This window comes from Balaenoptera acutorostrata, chromosome 5 (assembly GCF_949987535.1).
Source record: "Balaenoptera acutorostrata chromosome 5, mBalAcu1.1, whole genome shotgun sequence".
NCBI lineage: Eukaryota > Metazoa > Chordata > Mammalia > Artiodactyla > Balaenopteridae > Balaenoptera > Balaenoptera acutorostrata.
In genome coordinates, this window is record NC_080068.1 from 86,872,142 (window position 1) to 86,889,429 (window position 17,288).

Genomic DNA, 17,288 nt, shown 5'->3' on the forward strand with positions numbered 1-17,288 from the left:
TGACGCTGTAAACGCCTCCCTGAGCCCACAACCTTACTGTGGTAGGCAGAAAGATGGTTCCCCTCCTAAAATGTCTACATGCCCAGAACCTGTGAACATGTTAGATCACAGGGCAAAGGAAAATTAAGGTTGCAGGTGGTATTAATTTTCCTAACAAACTGTCCTTAAAATAGGGAGATTATAGGCAGCTAGGATACAAACCAAAGAATGTGGACAGACTCCAGAGACTGGAAAAGGCAAGGAAACAGATTGTCTCCTCAAGCCTCCAGAAAGGAAGACAGCGCTGCTGAGACTTTGATTTTAGCTCCTGGAGACCCATGGTCAGACTTCTGACTTACAGAACTGTAAGAGAATAAATGTTTGTTGTTTTAAGACACTAAGTTTCTAGTAATTTGTTACAGTTGCAATAGGCAACTGATACACACTCTCACCACTTCTCTGCTCAGAGGAAGACAGCATATATTTGGTCCTTTCTACCCATATTTCATCCATTGAAGGAAATGGAGTGTAAAAATTTTGATTTTCAAAGTTTTCATTGAGTCATGTTTACCTAATTTTTGAGTATCTGCTCAGGAATTTTTGTTTTACACTTTTGAAAATTCTGCTACATTCTAGTATCTAATAGTGCAAGTCATTGGTATCTGACCAATCAACAAAGTCCAGCAAAGTGCTAACAGCTCTTCTATTATTGATGTTAGTCACATCCTCAATAACCACTTCATCTTCCTCCTCCGTCCCTCAGTGATAGCTGTCTCTGGGATTATTACCAGAGAATCCACTTTAAGGCATTCAAAATTTGGGTACTGTGATTCCCAAGAAGAGAAAAGAAAGAGAATTTGGCATAACATATAGGAAGGAGAGCCAGGTACCAGGGTGCAACCTTAATGATGGCTCTGTCAGATTATTACGGTGCTTTTGTGACTTCCTGATATTTATTATTTGTGTCACATTTGTCTGTTTGGCCTGTTCCCTCTTAGTGATTAGCAGGAGAGTGCCTAATTAAAAAGCACCCTTATGATAGTTTTAAGAACAGTAAGTAGAATAAGTCTCTCCCTACTTTAAAACCCTCTTCTATAAATTTCGGTATACATTTCAAACTTTGTATTTTTGCACAGAGGTTCCTTCAGGATCAGGGTCCTGCCTACCTCTTTCCATTCTTATATGCTCCCATTTGCCACTTCAACAGACTTACTGTCGTTGTCATTTCTAGAAAGCCCCTTGCTGTTCCACATCTTCATAACCCTAATGCGTTGCTTCTTCTGCTATTCCTTGCCTTGTCATCTGTCTCCCACAATCCTTTAAAATCCAGTTTCAGCATTTCAACTTTGAGATTTCTTCTAACCAGGCTGTCTAATTCTGACTTCTCTTTGCCTCTCTAGTCTTCATCCTATGCCTGTCTCTACCACAGCATTTAATGTATTGCACTAAAATCTGTTACCCATTCATGTGACTTTTTCTGTAACATGGAACTCCCTGTGGCTAGGATTCACAAGTTACTTAACTGTGTACTTGGGATGCTAGTACCGAGCCGGTCACATGCTCAATAAGTGCCTTTTGAATGGGTGGATCAAAAACAGGTAGGGAGACATATTGCATGTCATCCCTGATGATTCTGTCTAATTCCACAATGGCCACAGGTAAACGGAGGATAAGGACATATGTTAATTGCAAACACAATGTAATTGGCCAAGAACAGAAGGTGAAGTGTTTCAGTATGTGCAGATCTGAATGAATTTCTTTACTACTCACTCTCCTTACCCCCTTTCAGAGCCTGTCCTATAATCTCTAGTTGAGATTTGCTTTCCAACAGAACAATGGAATTGATTGAAATAACCCATGGATATATTTTACATGACAAAATGCAGTCCTCATCCTCAGCCTGGGACAGGCTAGTGGGGTCCCTGGAAGCAGTAGTGGATGCAAAGTAAAGTCTAATGGGAAAAGCCTATACTTAGTGGTCACAGGGCTACACATATGAACTAATTTGTTAAGCTTCTTTGCTCATGGGTGGTAGCTATTTTATAGTTATTTTAATGTTTTCAGGACCTCTGGTTGGCAGTTATACAAATCTTTCAATAATAAACTTGGGAAATAAAATTCATTTTTGGCTTATACATAGCTTGTATCATAGAAGAAAAATTTCAAAGCATGGAGTCATGAAGAAGAGGTATTCTATGTAATGGAAAATGAAAAGAAGAAAGCTCTCTTCTCTCATTCTTGTAATGTGGGGGTGTATTTTAATAGGAACTATTGTAGGCAATGTGCCTACCTATTTTAGTTCAATAAATCTTATTTGCCTTTTCGTAGCAACCTGATGGGTACATGTTAAGTGAGTAGGATGATGGGCAATTTACATCAGTGCTTTTCAAACAGAGAATCATGATTCTCTGGTTGGTGGTTGAACCCACTTACAAAGTTATAACCAGTTTACACCATGTTCACATTATTTCGTAAATATTTTGTTGTAGTTTTTTTTTAATATGTGTATGTACATTTATATGTGTGTACTCAGTCCCTATGTAAAATAAATATTTTATTCTGGGTCACACTGAATCTATAGTTTAAATCATATGTAGAAATCTGTGTATTTCTGGCTACTTCTGAGTAAGCTATATATTATGTGAATACAAAATATAATTTTAATTTGCACACAATGTCATGTGAATTTTAAACTGTATTTTATCTGTCATTTCAAATTGTACTTCAGAGACTAAAATTTTATCCTCATTAAAAAGGAATTCAGATAACTCAACGAATAAGAGTTAGTCACATCCTCAATAACCACTTCAGGAAGTCTACTGTAAATACAGTTTCTTACCTTGAGACATTCTGAATTTACAGTTAATTCCCTAGATTCCAATTTTCTAGAATTATGTGTAATTGTGATGATCCTTCTCGTAATCCACTTAAATCCTCTGATAGACTTTGATTTATATCAATCAGCAAAATGGCAACAGACCCTTTAAAAAAGGAAGACTTAATATGACTTCTTAAAGTCATATAGACATTAAGATGTAGGACACATTTAAGCTGTCTAATTGTACCGCTGGTCTAATGCCTAAGCATTAATCTGTCACAATGTCAAATTACATACATTTAGGGCTTTTTTTTTTTTTTAAGTAAAACATTTCTGTGCTTAACAAACTCATAGTGCAAAAAAATTCAGGAGTGCAATTAGAATGTCATCTCTTCTGCAGATGACTTAAGAAAAGCATGAATCAGAACTTAACAGTCAACATAATTTCACAGATAATTGTGGCAAAATTCTGGTAAGGCAACAATGCAGAGTACAGTGAGATTAGCATAGAGTGATGATCAACTATTTATCTCTACCTTCTGCCATGCATGTTCTTTATTTAAGTCTCTTTTTTTTTTTTTGCCAATGTTTTCAGTTTTTACTTTGCCAGCAGTGGGCATCGCATAGGAAAAGAGGTTTCATGGTGTAAACAGATTTTTCCATGTGTTCAGTGAATTAGCTTCATTGGCTCTTAGGCAAAACAGACTGGCTGGATGGAATTAATTTTAGCAAGCTTTTGTGTTTTGCCCAGGGTCTTGTACAATTCAAATGAATCAATCCTATACCAAAAAAAAAGATAAAACTACAAGTATTGTAATGAAAATCATCACTAAAGCATATGCTTAGGAGTTTCCTTGAAATGACATAGTTAAAATTTATGTGTACTGTATTAATCATTGGATTGTACTCTGTGAGTACTTAAGTGAATTATTTGGTGGGAATCTTGCTAATTTGTCAACGTTCTCTTTCTGCAAATAAGCCAAGGACTAGTGGAATTAGGACTTGGCTATGACAGGACAGGGGAACTCAGAGGAAATTTCACTATGCAGAGAAAATAAGAGACAGACTTTACTGCACAAAGCTGGCATGAAGGTTTCAGTTTCAGGGAAGATAGGTTACACTATTATGGTAACATAACCTGCAAAAGTAAATTCATTCTTTCAAGAAATATTGATACATCAGGCACTATTCTAAGACTTTACAAATATTAACTCATTCAATGCTCACAGCAACCTTGTGGGGCAGGTGGTATATTGCCCCCATTTTACAGATGAGGAAACTAAGGCACAGAGAAGTTAAGTGAGTTACCCAAGAGTTTGCATATAGTGAGTGTTAATGAGGTTGCAAACTCAGACATTCTGACTTCAGAGCTATGCTCTTAACCGCTATACCACACTCTCTCTCAATCAATAAGACATCAATGTATTATAAAATCATGTTATAAGTAGGAAAAAAGGCATCTTTACCTAAGCTGAATTTAAGTAGAAAAGCATTTCCCTATACATAGAAGAAAGCTAGAAAAAGCAATGTCTCTGGACTTCAGATATAGTAGGAATCTCAACAGTTTTAGATTGAAATAAGGGGAACATTTTTAGTTGGGACAAACAGAAAGGTAAAAACTCAAGAAACATGTGTGTAGAAGTTCCAGGGCCTGAATGACATTGGGACAGCTGTCCCTCAGTTGGTCTTTGAATGGGATGAAGAATTTTGTATCTAAGTCAAAATAAGGAGTGTAAACTACTATGTTGGTAAAAAGCCTCAAACTTCTACTATTATTAAAGCCATATTCAGCTAAGAAAAGGTTGCATCTTCATAATATGCATCTATTTTTAATTCTACATGGTAGAAAGACACCTCAATTATGAGGTTTTGGATCATTGTCATTCCAGAGACAGAAAAGCCGTGTTTAGAAACCACAGTGTGCTGGGCTGAACTTCGGAGAATGGGAGATGCTGAACCACTCCTTGGTGAACTGAATGTGAGAGTGGAAATAAAGGCTTTAAGAATAGAAAAAGAAGTATGCACGTCATTTCCAGCAAACAAAACACCAAAGAGATTAGGTAGGACATATTAATCACAATTGGGTTGGCTAAATTGGGAAAGAAAACCTGACTGTACTGATTCTTAAGAGAAAATGAACACAAAGAGATATCTGGGTGATACTTATCTAACTTGATTCCCTGTATAAATCAGGTAATTGATTAATATCCAAAATTTTAGATTATTTGAGAATATATAGTTGCAACCCATGAAGCTGAGATTTCATCTGTAGGGATGGGGAAATCTATGTATATTAAAATATAATGAGGTAAAGAGTGGTGCCTTTAAGTACACTTATATACCTCATACTTTTTCATAATGGTATCTCGGGGCAAAAAACCAGGGAACCATGCACACTGTAAACTTTTACATTCACTTTGTGAAAACCTTTACTTTCATCCCTTCACTGGAGGGAATCAATGAATCAGAGTGATTAACACCCTGGGATCTGAGCAAAGGAAGTCTGATTGAGTCCACGTTCTTCCACTTACCAGCAGTGTAACCTCCGGCAAATTACTTAACTGAGTCTATCGCATTGGACTGTTATGAGGATTAAATGAGACAAGCGTGTTGAGTGCTTAGCATAAAGATCTACATATAGAAACACTTAGTATATTTTTCTGCTGTTATCATCACTGTTTGTTAGTATATTTTTCCGCTGTTATCATCACTGTTACTCTACCTACTATGCTATGTATCTTTTCCACACATATATTTGAATGGGAGAATATTGATTCTAAATTATCAAAAATTATATATTTTTAATCAATGTCCTCTTTTCTTGGCATAATTTAAAGGAGTCAAAAGCTTACATTTTTAGAATATTTATCAATTAATTATAGAAAAACAATAGTTTTCATATATGAAAGATGATAAATTCATGTTTTTGTACTATAAATTATACTGCCAAATACATATCTTTAAAATAAAGCCCCAGAATAGTAGATGAAAAAAGACATCTTTTAATAAGTTTATTTTAAAATTATTTAAATTAATAAATGTTAAAAATGCATACTACAGGAAGCTTAGAAGAAGAAATGTAAACTAATTTAATTTCAAAGATTAGGTGTACGTAAGTTAGTGATTTGTCTGACAAGTAGCATTGTATTTTATAATTACTAGCTGTTCAATGTTAATTGAAACAATCTATTGTTACTTGCAAGTATATAATATTAAAGGCTATAAATAATAATTAGTACTCTATCTACTTGACTAGGTATAATCTCTCATTTCCCCCAAAGAAACAATTTTTACATAATTATTATCTTGCTTACTTTAAAATCACATTTTTTACTGCTTAAATCCTAATTTGCTGCTTTTTTTTAATGCTAGGACATGAAAAGATGGTAAAATTGAGAAAGTTAAAGAGATTATGAGCCTTCAACACAGTATAATCTCTGAATTATTACTTGGGTGGACTTTACAAGTGTATCAGCATTTAAAAGAAAAAAGAGTTTAAAGAATCTTTAAACAGATCAGAAAGTATAAAAGGTGTAGAATCCCAGCTAATGTGAATTAAATTATCTTCAAAAAGAGGGGGAAAAAAGTTAAGAAACAGCTTTCTGTTCTGCATGTTAACTAGCCTAAATAATGCAGAGCTTAAGTGCAAAAGCGAGAGAATTTAAAAGGGAAAACAAATATCTTGAGACTTGTCTTTTAAAGTAACTGTCAAGGAGAACTTGTCTCTCTGAATAAAAGCTAGCAGTGACTTAAGGGATTCATTTATCCTTTCAGCTGTATTAAGAAATGTCATTTAACTATTTAAAATGTTGTCCAGTCAAAATAAGGACTAATTATCTGCTCATGATATGCCTATATGGCTTCCAAAGAACACACCGGGATTTGGCATGATTAAATGCATTTAAGAATTTCAGTCAGGTTGAGGATTCAGAATAAGATGATCTGAGAAGTATGACTAGTGATGCATTATTCATGAATATGGGAAACTAGTAAAATAAAATATGCTGCTTATGGTGTGTCCAGATAGTTAGGGCTAAATATTCCAAAATAGTCAGAATTAGATCTGCTTCTCCTTCTTTGCGTTAAAAAACTTCTGGGTAAATAGTGATTCAGATGTAATAATGATGATATTGAATATTTAACCCCAGGGCTACCAACCAAGAAGAAGCACTATAAACATTTTTCCTGTTGGGAAAGATATAATTAAACCTGCTATCTTTTAGATAACTAAAGAGATCCACATTTTTTTTTTTCCTCTTACAAAATGGAACTACTTACAGATGAATCACCAAGCCACTATCATCATGCTAGATTTGCTTATTTTAAACTAAGTTTTAAGTAACTGAAAATAAATAAATTTTGATGTATGATATGTCTTACCCTCTCCCTTGGCAGTTTTCCTAAACTGTTCAGTGTGGTTCCTATTTGGAGTTTGGGAGTGTTTTTCTAAATATATGGAAAACTAACAACAACTACAAATTCTCAACTAGTAATCATATTTTCCTGACTGTATCTCAAAAGATACAGGGACATTAAAAGTCCATAGAAATAAAATATCTTAAATAGCTAAGCATCCACAGAATATTACACTGCTGCTTGCTACAAACCCAAGATATCAACATTAAATAAGTTATTCTTCAATTAACTATTTTTTTAATTTTTAAGCAATCATTTACAGATGATAGTCCTTCTAGTTTGTTCCTCTACAGTGAAGAAAGCTGATCACAGCTATTGATATTTTCCTCCTACTCTTCCTTCCTTTCTAGTGCTATTCTGTCATGCTTTTAAAAATAGCCTGCTAATTCATATATACCACCTCCTGTTCTAAAAATTTGTCCTAAATGAATATTCTATTCAACCTAAATTGAGTTTGGTTAAAAATGTCTTTTTTTTCTCTTGCAGCACCTGGGCATGGAAATAAGGATAAAATGTGCACAGGGTATAATAGCCCAAATAGCCCAAAATCATCATAAGACTTGATTATTCAGTGCTTGGCACAATTTAGGGCATCTTTTCTACTGAGTAAGAAGATAAAGAGGCAAGTATTGTGCCCATTTCCCAGAGTGCTAAAAATATGAAACCGTTGTCAAGTGATTTGTCTAAAGAAAAGAAATCTAGAAAGTGAAAGAGGTATAAAGACTTTGGCTAAGCTAGGGATCCTGGAATAGATAGTCATTTTCTACTCCTACAACTCACTGTATGAGCTTATGCAAGCTAATTAACCTTGCTTAACCACTGCATCCCTACTCACTTGTAGGAATGTTATGAAGAAAAAACATGAATCTGCACCTCAAATTCCTGGACATGTGCACATAAGAAGTTTTCAATAAATATGTGTTTAAGAAAGGATAGAACGAAGGGATAAAGGAAGGAAGGTGGGATCCTCATTTTATCATCTATCCTTTCCATTATACCTACCTAGTTTTCAGTAAACATATGGCAAATATAACATAGAGATTGAAAAAATACAAAGAAAGGAAAATAATAGAGTGAAAAAAGACTGAAAAGAAGAGAAATGGTGGGAAAGTTAGGGAAGACAAAAAACTTAAAAGAAAAAGAGTGAAAGAACGCATGAAGGAAGGAGGGAAGCAGGGACGAAGGAAAAGTAAAGGGGAGGGGAAAAAAGGATGGAAAGAAGGAAAAAAGGAAAGAAGAAGAGTATGAGGAAATTAAGGAAGAAGGAAATTAAAACAAACAAACAAACAAAAACAGGCAAAACAAAATAGAGAAAGATAATGAATCTCTCTGCTAGATGTGTGACCTGTGGAAGAGTTTATATTTTTCATTACCTTTATATAGATTTTCAGCTTTGTTTTAAGGTATAGTGTGTGGATTAATTATAAACATTGACTCTCAAGGTTTACAGATTTACGACAGATTAATCTAGGTTAAATCCATTAGAAGCTGTGTCCCTTTCTTTTATATGTGTACAGGCAGGCAGTACTGTAAGTGTAAAACATAATTTTAAAAATGACTCTACAGGATATTAGCCCATCGGCATGAAAAATAACAGAGAATGAGTGAGTTGATCACTCATTTCCTATCATGAAGAAAGAAAGTACATAAAAGCCTTTGAAATGAATCTAAAATTGGAACACAGTAGACAAGTTAATGAAAAACTATGGGCCTGGCAAGGAACAAGCAATTGCATTAGGAAAAAAATGTAGATCAATGATAGAGAACACTTGAACATGTTTTAGCATCTTCCCTTCATTTCAAAAAGTTTTTAGCAGTATTCTAACGATTAAAAAAGAGGAGTAACCAACAAGAGCTGTCTGTTAAATACACATTGAGATTTATAGTTTTTCCTTTTATTTCTTTTAGTTTGATTTTCAAGTATTGAATCTCATCTAGAGTTTTCAAGATGTTTTAACTAGTCTCTTTATGGTGTTAAAGAACATAGACCGTTTAAGCTCCTTCAAATTTGAGTGTTTTAAGTGTTTTAAATAAATATCACTATTGGTCAGAAGGTCTTCCTGAGGCCCCTCTTTACCTTTAGCTCTTGCTCATTTGCATCATCAGTACCCAAATTACAGCTTTCTGTTGAGGGCAGAACATCCAAGAACAGATTTTAAATTGGATACTACTCAGGTTGACATCCTGTTCCTTTTTTTAAGGAGTTTCTAAACACTAAACATGCTTTGAACTAAAAATTTTTTTAAACTAAAAATATGATGGATTAGCTTCCCAGAAAGAAAGAACTTCCAAATGACTTGGCTAGGCAGAGGCATATATTTTAGAACAACGTTAAAAAATGTTATTTGAGAACTGTTTAATGTTCCAAAAGAAGAACAGCTAATGACCTAAAATTAGTAGATGTTTTAGAGTGTTCCCAGTGGCTGATTTCAATTCCCTTTCAAAGTAAATCTGAGCACTATAATGACAGCAGAAATTTCATCATAATTTACACAAGCTTTGCTACTTTCTTGTCATGGTAGACGTGGATTTAAAACAGAATGGTGGGTTTTTATAAGACTTTGAAGGGTCATCTCACTTAACTGCAGAACTTGACACCAGTGATTTACTCAAGAAATAGTTACTTGGTTCCTCCTATCAAGTGACTGTAGGAATTACACTACTAATTTAAACATGGATGCTGTCTTAAAGATGCAGAGAATCTACGAAAGGGAGACAAGTATATTAGAAAAATTAAACCTGTTAGAAAGCAATGACTTTCATAACAGAAGTACAATAAATTGTGTGAACTGTTCAAGGAATAATATACAATATTAATGCTATTTAACATTAAAATTGACCTTATTATTTTTGGATTTAGAAATTGTCTATTGGAAATTTTTGAATCGTCATAGATCAAATTTGTTCAAATTATAACTGCCTGTTTTTGGTCTAGTATTTCATTAACATGTCTGTCATTGTCTTAAATATTTATGAAATAAATAAGCTCTATAAATTCCATTTTTGTATAGAATGTTTGGTAACCACTGGATATATAGATATTAATTCCTTCTTCAAAGTGAATCAAATGTATATCAGTAAAGTCAAGTGGCAAGTTGAAGGAGTCCTCCATTTAATAAATAACATTTTGTTTTTGTCATTGACCCTGTCATTAAAAATGGCAACATTGGTCCATAACAGTCCCCACCCACATTCACAACATACAGCATTAATAACATCTCCACCCATTCTTCCCAACACAGGCTGACCTCCACTTCCAAGTCTTTCCAAATGTCATTACTCAGTATTGGACGAAAGATAAATCTGTTTTCTTCATCCCTGAATATGGTGAAAAATATTTTTTTTTTGTAAATTTCAGCCAATTATCTCCATCTGTCATTTTACTCTATAGGGAAACAGATATAGCCTCATCCAAGCTGGAAAATTTGTGTTTTTAGCAATATCATAATGATGCTAATATGCTAGTAAGAAAAAAAACATATTGGTTTGATAAATATCCTTCCTAGAATATCACTTGCCACATTTAGATACATGATGAATAATTGTGGAGTAAGTGAATTAATGAATAATAAAATATTAACTCCATCTCAGCATTATGATACTTCTTACTGCTCTGTTGAATGCATCAAATATATACAGGAGGCTTGCATTGTTACCCAGTGAAAAGCTCAGTGCCTTTAACAGAATTAGAGGAAACAAACAGCTCTAATGTACAGCACCCATCGCTGAATTGAACTGGAACCTCTGGTAGCATGGGAGAGGTTAGCCCAGGTAAATTGGTTTACTGACTTTTTACTCAAGACAGATTCCAAAGTGCCTTAACTCTTCCCTGGTTGCTTAAAATTTTAATACACAATTTGGCAAACGTGATATAAAATTCACAGAATTTCAGTCAGAATGCTCTAATTCATGGTTATCATTGGTGCTCATACTTAGCTTGATTTACATATTTTACAATTGTAGTAAGGCTGTTTTTTGTTTTTGTTTTGTTTTGTTTTGTTTTTTTCTACTCAGCTTCCTTTATTCAACTAGCATTTGAAACAATACGGAGAGAAAAGAGTAAGCGGCAAGAATTTTCCAGGGATTACAAAGTCATTGTGACCTGTATGGAGTTTTTCAAGCAGCCCCATAAACTACTCATGCAAATCATAGTGCCAATACCACTGAAAATGCCACCTAAGAGGTCATGACACAAACTCTGTCCACCTCAGTTCTCCCAGATGTGAAGTGATGATATCAGTACAGCCTAGCTAAAGCTTTGGACAAGTGCTGGTGGGCTTTTGTGAAGTTACAAGTTTCTATGAAACCCAAAATGCTCATAAAAGCATCATTCTGGTTACTGCCTATAACAGCCAGAGAAGTCTGTAAACAGTGTTTATGGACGTTTTTATAACCAAATTCATTTTGATAAACCAAAGATGTCTCATGCTTTTCCGGAGAATTACTATTCTTAAGAGTGTCAGATACAATGATGCCTGCAGAGACTCAACAACGATGAAATGATGCTTCAAGATATTTTGAGCACAAGACAGACTTTTCTTGGGTCAGAGACACTTACTTACTTATGAGGAGGGCTTAGTCCTCCTAAGATCATTTCCCTCCCCTCCACTGACCAGGCCTGGTCTTGTAGGAATCTTTTTAAAACTACATCCAGAGAAGGATTTTTATATATTATATAGCTTCCAGGAATAAGAGAATGAAGAGTTGTCACATCATTACCTTTTTTTCTAGGTTCTTTGTAAATAATATTATTTAGGGGCAGAGAAAAAGAGAGAAGCATTAAACCATACCTAAGGCATTTGGATACAATAGAGGTTTTTCTTATCCATTTTGCAAGAAAAGAATAAATGTGAATTCAGTAGCGATAACAGACTGAATTCTCTGAGCTGGCAAAATGTATATTTTAAACTGATTTTCTGTTGTGTGAGATCAAATTACTTCTGTTAAACTGCTTTAAAATTCAATATCACTTTCTCCTGTCCATGATTATTAGAAGGAAGGAAAGTGTAGAATATGTATTTTTTAAGAATTCGTTTCCTAGTTATGTGAGTTACAATAAAGAATTCATTACATTCTATTAATATTATTACTTAGAGTAAAATTTAAGAAAAATAAGAATCCTACATTTTTCCATATAATGAATGAATATAGCTTATACAATATACATATATGAGAAACTTTCAAAAATCAAATTTGTTACATGACCATACTAGCCACAGAAAATTAAGGAATGAGATGAAAATAAATTAAAGAATTCATACTAAATAGCTGCATATAATTCACAATGAAACTGTGAACTTACCACATCAATCATCTTACCAAAGTGCTTTTTCTTTCCCAATTGAATGTATTAAAGGGAATAAAAAATATCCACAATAATAACATAGCAAAAATTCATAGGATTGATAGTAATACTGAGCACGCTTTAAAAAATCATTACATACAAAAAAAAAATCATCCAATTATACTGTTTGTTCATAAGCTTCTCTGTGTTCTTTGTTCAATACACGCAATTCTGTTAAATTGAAGCTAAACATGACAACTTAATTCATGATGTGCTATCTATTTTGTACTGTATTATACTGTGTATGTTGTTTCTTTTATTTGTAGATTTTCAGTAAGTGAAAGTGGGGGAGGGAAAGAAAGAGGTCAGAACTGACAGCAAAACTGAATCAGTGCATCCCATGCCAATGAAGTAATGAAAACCCGCACTGTTCCTACAGTGGCAATAATGAATATAAATAGACAAAGGACGTTGAATAGCTACTGGGAGGAAAAGAATGAAGCATCCATTTCAAGAAAGAACCTTTTTCTGCCATCACAGATAGCTTTGTGGACTGGCTAAATTAGGATGCCATATAACAATTTCATGCTTTAAGAGAAGTCTTTGACAGACAGTTCTCACATATTTTATTTAGGGGATCTGATTTAATAATAGGAGTTCTGCTTGTTATAATAGTTGTACATGCCCAAGTCTCTCTCTCTCTCTCCTCCTTCCCTCCCTCCCTTCTTTTCCCCCTATCTCTCCCTCTCTCACAAAAGAAGAGTGTTTTGAATACAGATCTGGGTGATTTATAGGATTATAATCATTTTACCTGGGAGGCAGTACCTGAATGGATTCTGGATGTCTAAAATAATATCAATATATTCATTTATTATTTACTCACAGATGCCACACAAATATGTAATAACCCATCACTTAAATGTCAGAAGTAGTAGTATAGTTGTAATTATATGAGGTGATTTCTTTGACTAGACAAGTTTTTAACTGAAAAATAAAGACAGAATAATATGAAAACCATTTCAGTGGTAGGCGTATGTACTTATAATGCTTAACTTTTAAATTTATAAAATTGTCTATAAATCGACAATGTATTAAGAGTATGGCAGACTGTCACTAAGAGTTATTTTGGGATCTGCAAAATTTCTCATAGCCACATGATCAAAGCTCAATAGATAAAATATTCTGTTCTCTTTCTGGGAACATGCTAAAGATAATTCTTGAAATTACACAGAATAAAATAAATTTATTGTATATAAGTAAGATTTTGGATTTGCTTATGCAGTATGATAGTATAAATGGATAATTTACAGAGTAAGCCATAAAAATGCTTAAGTTTTAGCTCTCCTATGTCACAAAAGTAAAAAAGTTAATTTACTAATGTAGAAGAGGAGGAAACAATATATAATATGGTCCCCTAGATGAGGATTTATTCTGGTTAAGTAAAGTTTTTAAGATGTAATACATAAGCATCAATAATATAATTATTCTGTGGTTGTCTCTCAAAAGAAAGTCAAATGGAGGATTCCTTCAACTTTTCACTTGACTTTGCTAATGTACATCTGATTCATTCTGAAGAAGGAATTTATGTACATACATACATAGGCAGTTACCAAATATTCTATATAAAAAAAGAATTTATAGAGTTTACTTATTTCCTAAATACTAGACAGCAAGAGACATTCTAATGAAATACTGGACAAAAAAAGCAGTCATAATTTGAATAGATTTTGATCTATGACAATTCAAACATGTCCAACAGACAAATTCTAAGTACAGACAAAAGAAGGTCAATTTTACTATTAAATAACATTTTTGCTTGCAATGCTAGACCTGCTTGCTTAAAAAATAACAATAAGGATAAAAAGGGAGCATAAAGGAAAACCTGAAAAAATGAATCAGCTTTTATCTAAATAGGATCTGAACAAGTATCCTGAAATTCATGTAGTGTAAAGAATAGCAGTCCTAGACAGTAAATCTGACTATTATCCCAAATAGCATAATTATCTCCTCTCTACTAAATACTCTGTGCTCTTTTCAAAAGGATGGGCAGAGGGACTAATTCTCTGTAGTTATGCAAATCCCGCCTAGAAAGAACACTATCAGTAATAACCACTGGTCAGTTTATTTCAAGATAATATACCAGGTGCTTTCATTGTCAAAATACCTGCATTATAATTCCATTCCAGTTGCTGTTTTTAATTATGAGGTTCTTCTCAACAGGAAACAATCCCACAGAGAACTGAAACAATTTATTTTAAATACTGTAAACAACAGAGAGGCTTTGCTTCATGGATATGAGATTCCTCTTCATCCTGAGAGCTCACAGCATGTTAAGCCAACTGAACATACAGTATTGATACAGATAGATTCTCATTTCAAAATGTTTCGCCTCGTGAAAGGCCTTAGATAGAGATTCAAAAGGCTTTGATTCTTTGTAGTAATTCCTAAATATTACATATTTTTTGCTTTCCTAGTAATAACGTTTATGGAAATACAAATCATTGTACAAATCAAATACCCCGGTTCTACATAAAATCCAAGGAAAACATTTAGATAAGACACAGCTCTGGGCACAAGTCTTCAAAAATACAAATAACTAATTTTTAGAATAACAAAATGTCTATAGGGTTCTTGTACCACATACTAGCAACTAAACCTTATCTGCTTAAAGAAAGACACAAAACCACCAAAACCTAATCAGTTTAGGCAATTGAGGGAAGGTTTCCATTGCTCCTTGCAGGTTAGCAAATAAAAGGGCAGCCAAATAGAATTTAAAGTAACTTCAAGAAAAATAAATATCTCAGTTAACTAACATCTGTCCCCACACTGAACTTCTAGAATTTACAATAACATTTATAGAGTACTTATTATATACTAGCCATGATTTTCAATGCTTACTTATTAACCCATTTAATTTTTTTTATCCTCACTTTTTTATCCTAATTTTGATGAGTCACAAAAAGGTTAAGTAGCTTGTCTAAATCACTGTGCTAGTAAATGCCCTAGCCTGAATTTGAACTCGGTCTATCTCCTGAGTACATGGCATACTAAGAGTAAAGTTGAAGCCAATACTTAGAACCTAAAAGAAAAAGATATAAATACAATAATCTTTTGTGGGAATGATTTGACACGGGAGACACTGAGTTAATTATTATAAGGCCTATTAAGGTTGGGACGTGCCTTATTTTCCACTACTTGCTCTTAGGGTGTCCACAACACAGAATTGCTTATTGTTGTCAGAATATATGATGTATGAAACTTCTGTGTCTCTGAGTGGAGTTTCCATTATTCTTATTTGTTTATCATGGATGGAAACTATGTCTACACATGAAAATTTGGAATAAATATCCATATTATTTAAGATAGTAAATTACTAAAAATATTAAACTTCTGCTTAAATATTATTCAATACTGCAAATTACGAAATATGCTTTAGGCCACATATAAGGTACATTGAGAAATTTGTTTGTAACTTGTAAGAATAAGTCAATTTTCTAGAATAACTATGAACCATGTATTTTAGAACCTTTATGAAATCACAAATATACTGACCTCAACGAGAGTAGACCACATGGAGATTCTATGATATCTGTAATGTGAATCTTGATATGAAATTCTGTTGATAAATACAAACTTAAATTTAACAATAGTTTTAAACATGTCATGGTAAAATTTTCTACATGAATGTTAACTTGACCCTTAGATGATGTAGATTGCTTTTGGTGTTTTAAGTTTTAAGGTTTGTTCTCTGATATCCAAAGCCATGAACTGCTTGGTCAAAACAACAAATTTCCTTCAGCAATATCTTTTGTGGTATACATGAGGTGACAAACTCGCTTTCAATCTTGCAGCTTAATCAGCAAACTCATTTTATATCTAATGGAACGTCACATCTTTTAGTTTCCATAATTGAACAAGTAAAACTTTTGCAGATGCTTTTCAGGAAAAAATGACAAAGCATAAGTATTGCCAGCAAGTCATTGACACAATCCAAACTTGTAAGAATGTATCAGACATTTGATTAACCTTTTCTTCTCTTTCCACTAAATGGCTTAGTCGAATAAACACATTCTATAGTCTACATTTCGTGTTAAATTTTCCAGGCAAGGTAAACTTGCCAGTAGAGAGCCACTAACTGGACTTAAACTTGGTCTCGTAAGTATATAACACCAATTTTCTTGGCAGGCAAATAGTAAATAATTAAAAGCAAATGACTGACCAGTTAGAATGGGCATCATCAGAAAATCTACAAACAACAAATGCTGGAGAGGGTGTGGAGAAAAGGGAACCCTCTTGCACTGTTGGTGGGAATGTAAATTGATACAGCCACTATGGAGAACAGTATGGAGGTTCCTTAAAAAACTGAAAATAGAATTACTATATGACCCAGCAATCCCACTACTGGGCATATACCCTGAGAAAACCATAATTCAAAAAGAGACATGTACCACAATGTTCATTGCAGCACTATTTACAATAGCCAGGACATGGAAGCAACCTTAGTGTCCATCGACAGATGAATGGATAAAGAAGATGTGGCACATATATACAATGGAATATTACTCAGCCATAAAAAGAAATGAAATTGAGTTATTTGTAGTGAGGTGGATGGACCTAGAGTCTGTCATACAGAGTGAAGGAAGTCAGAAAGAGAAAAACACATATTGTATATTAACGCATATATGTGGAACCTAGAAAAATGGTACAGATGAACCGGTTTGCAGGGCAGAAATTGAGACACAGAAGTAGAGAAAAAAACGTATGGACACCAAGGGGGGAAAGCGGCAGGGG

General features: G+C 33.8%; 1 protein-coding gene across 5 annotated transcripts in view; it reads right to left on the minus strand.

Annotated features, from left to right (window-relative positions):
• PCDH7 (protocadherin 7) overlaps positions 1-17,288 on the minus strand; it is a 409,841-nt gene that overhangs the window by 15,384 nt on the left and 377,169 nt on the right. The gene's annotated exons all lie outside the window — the stretch shown is intronic.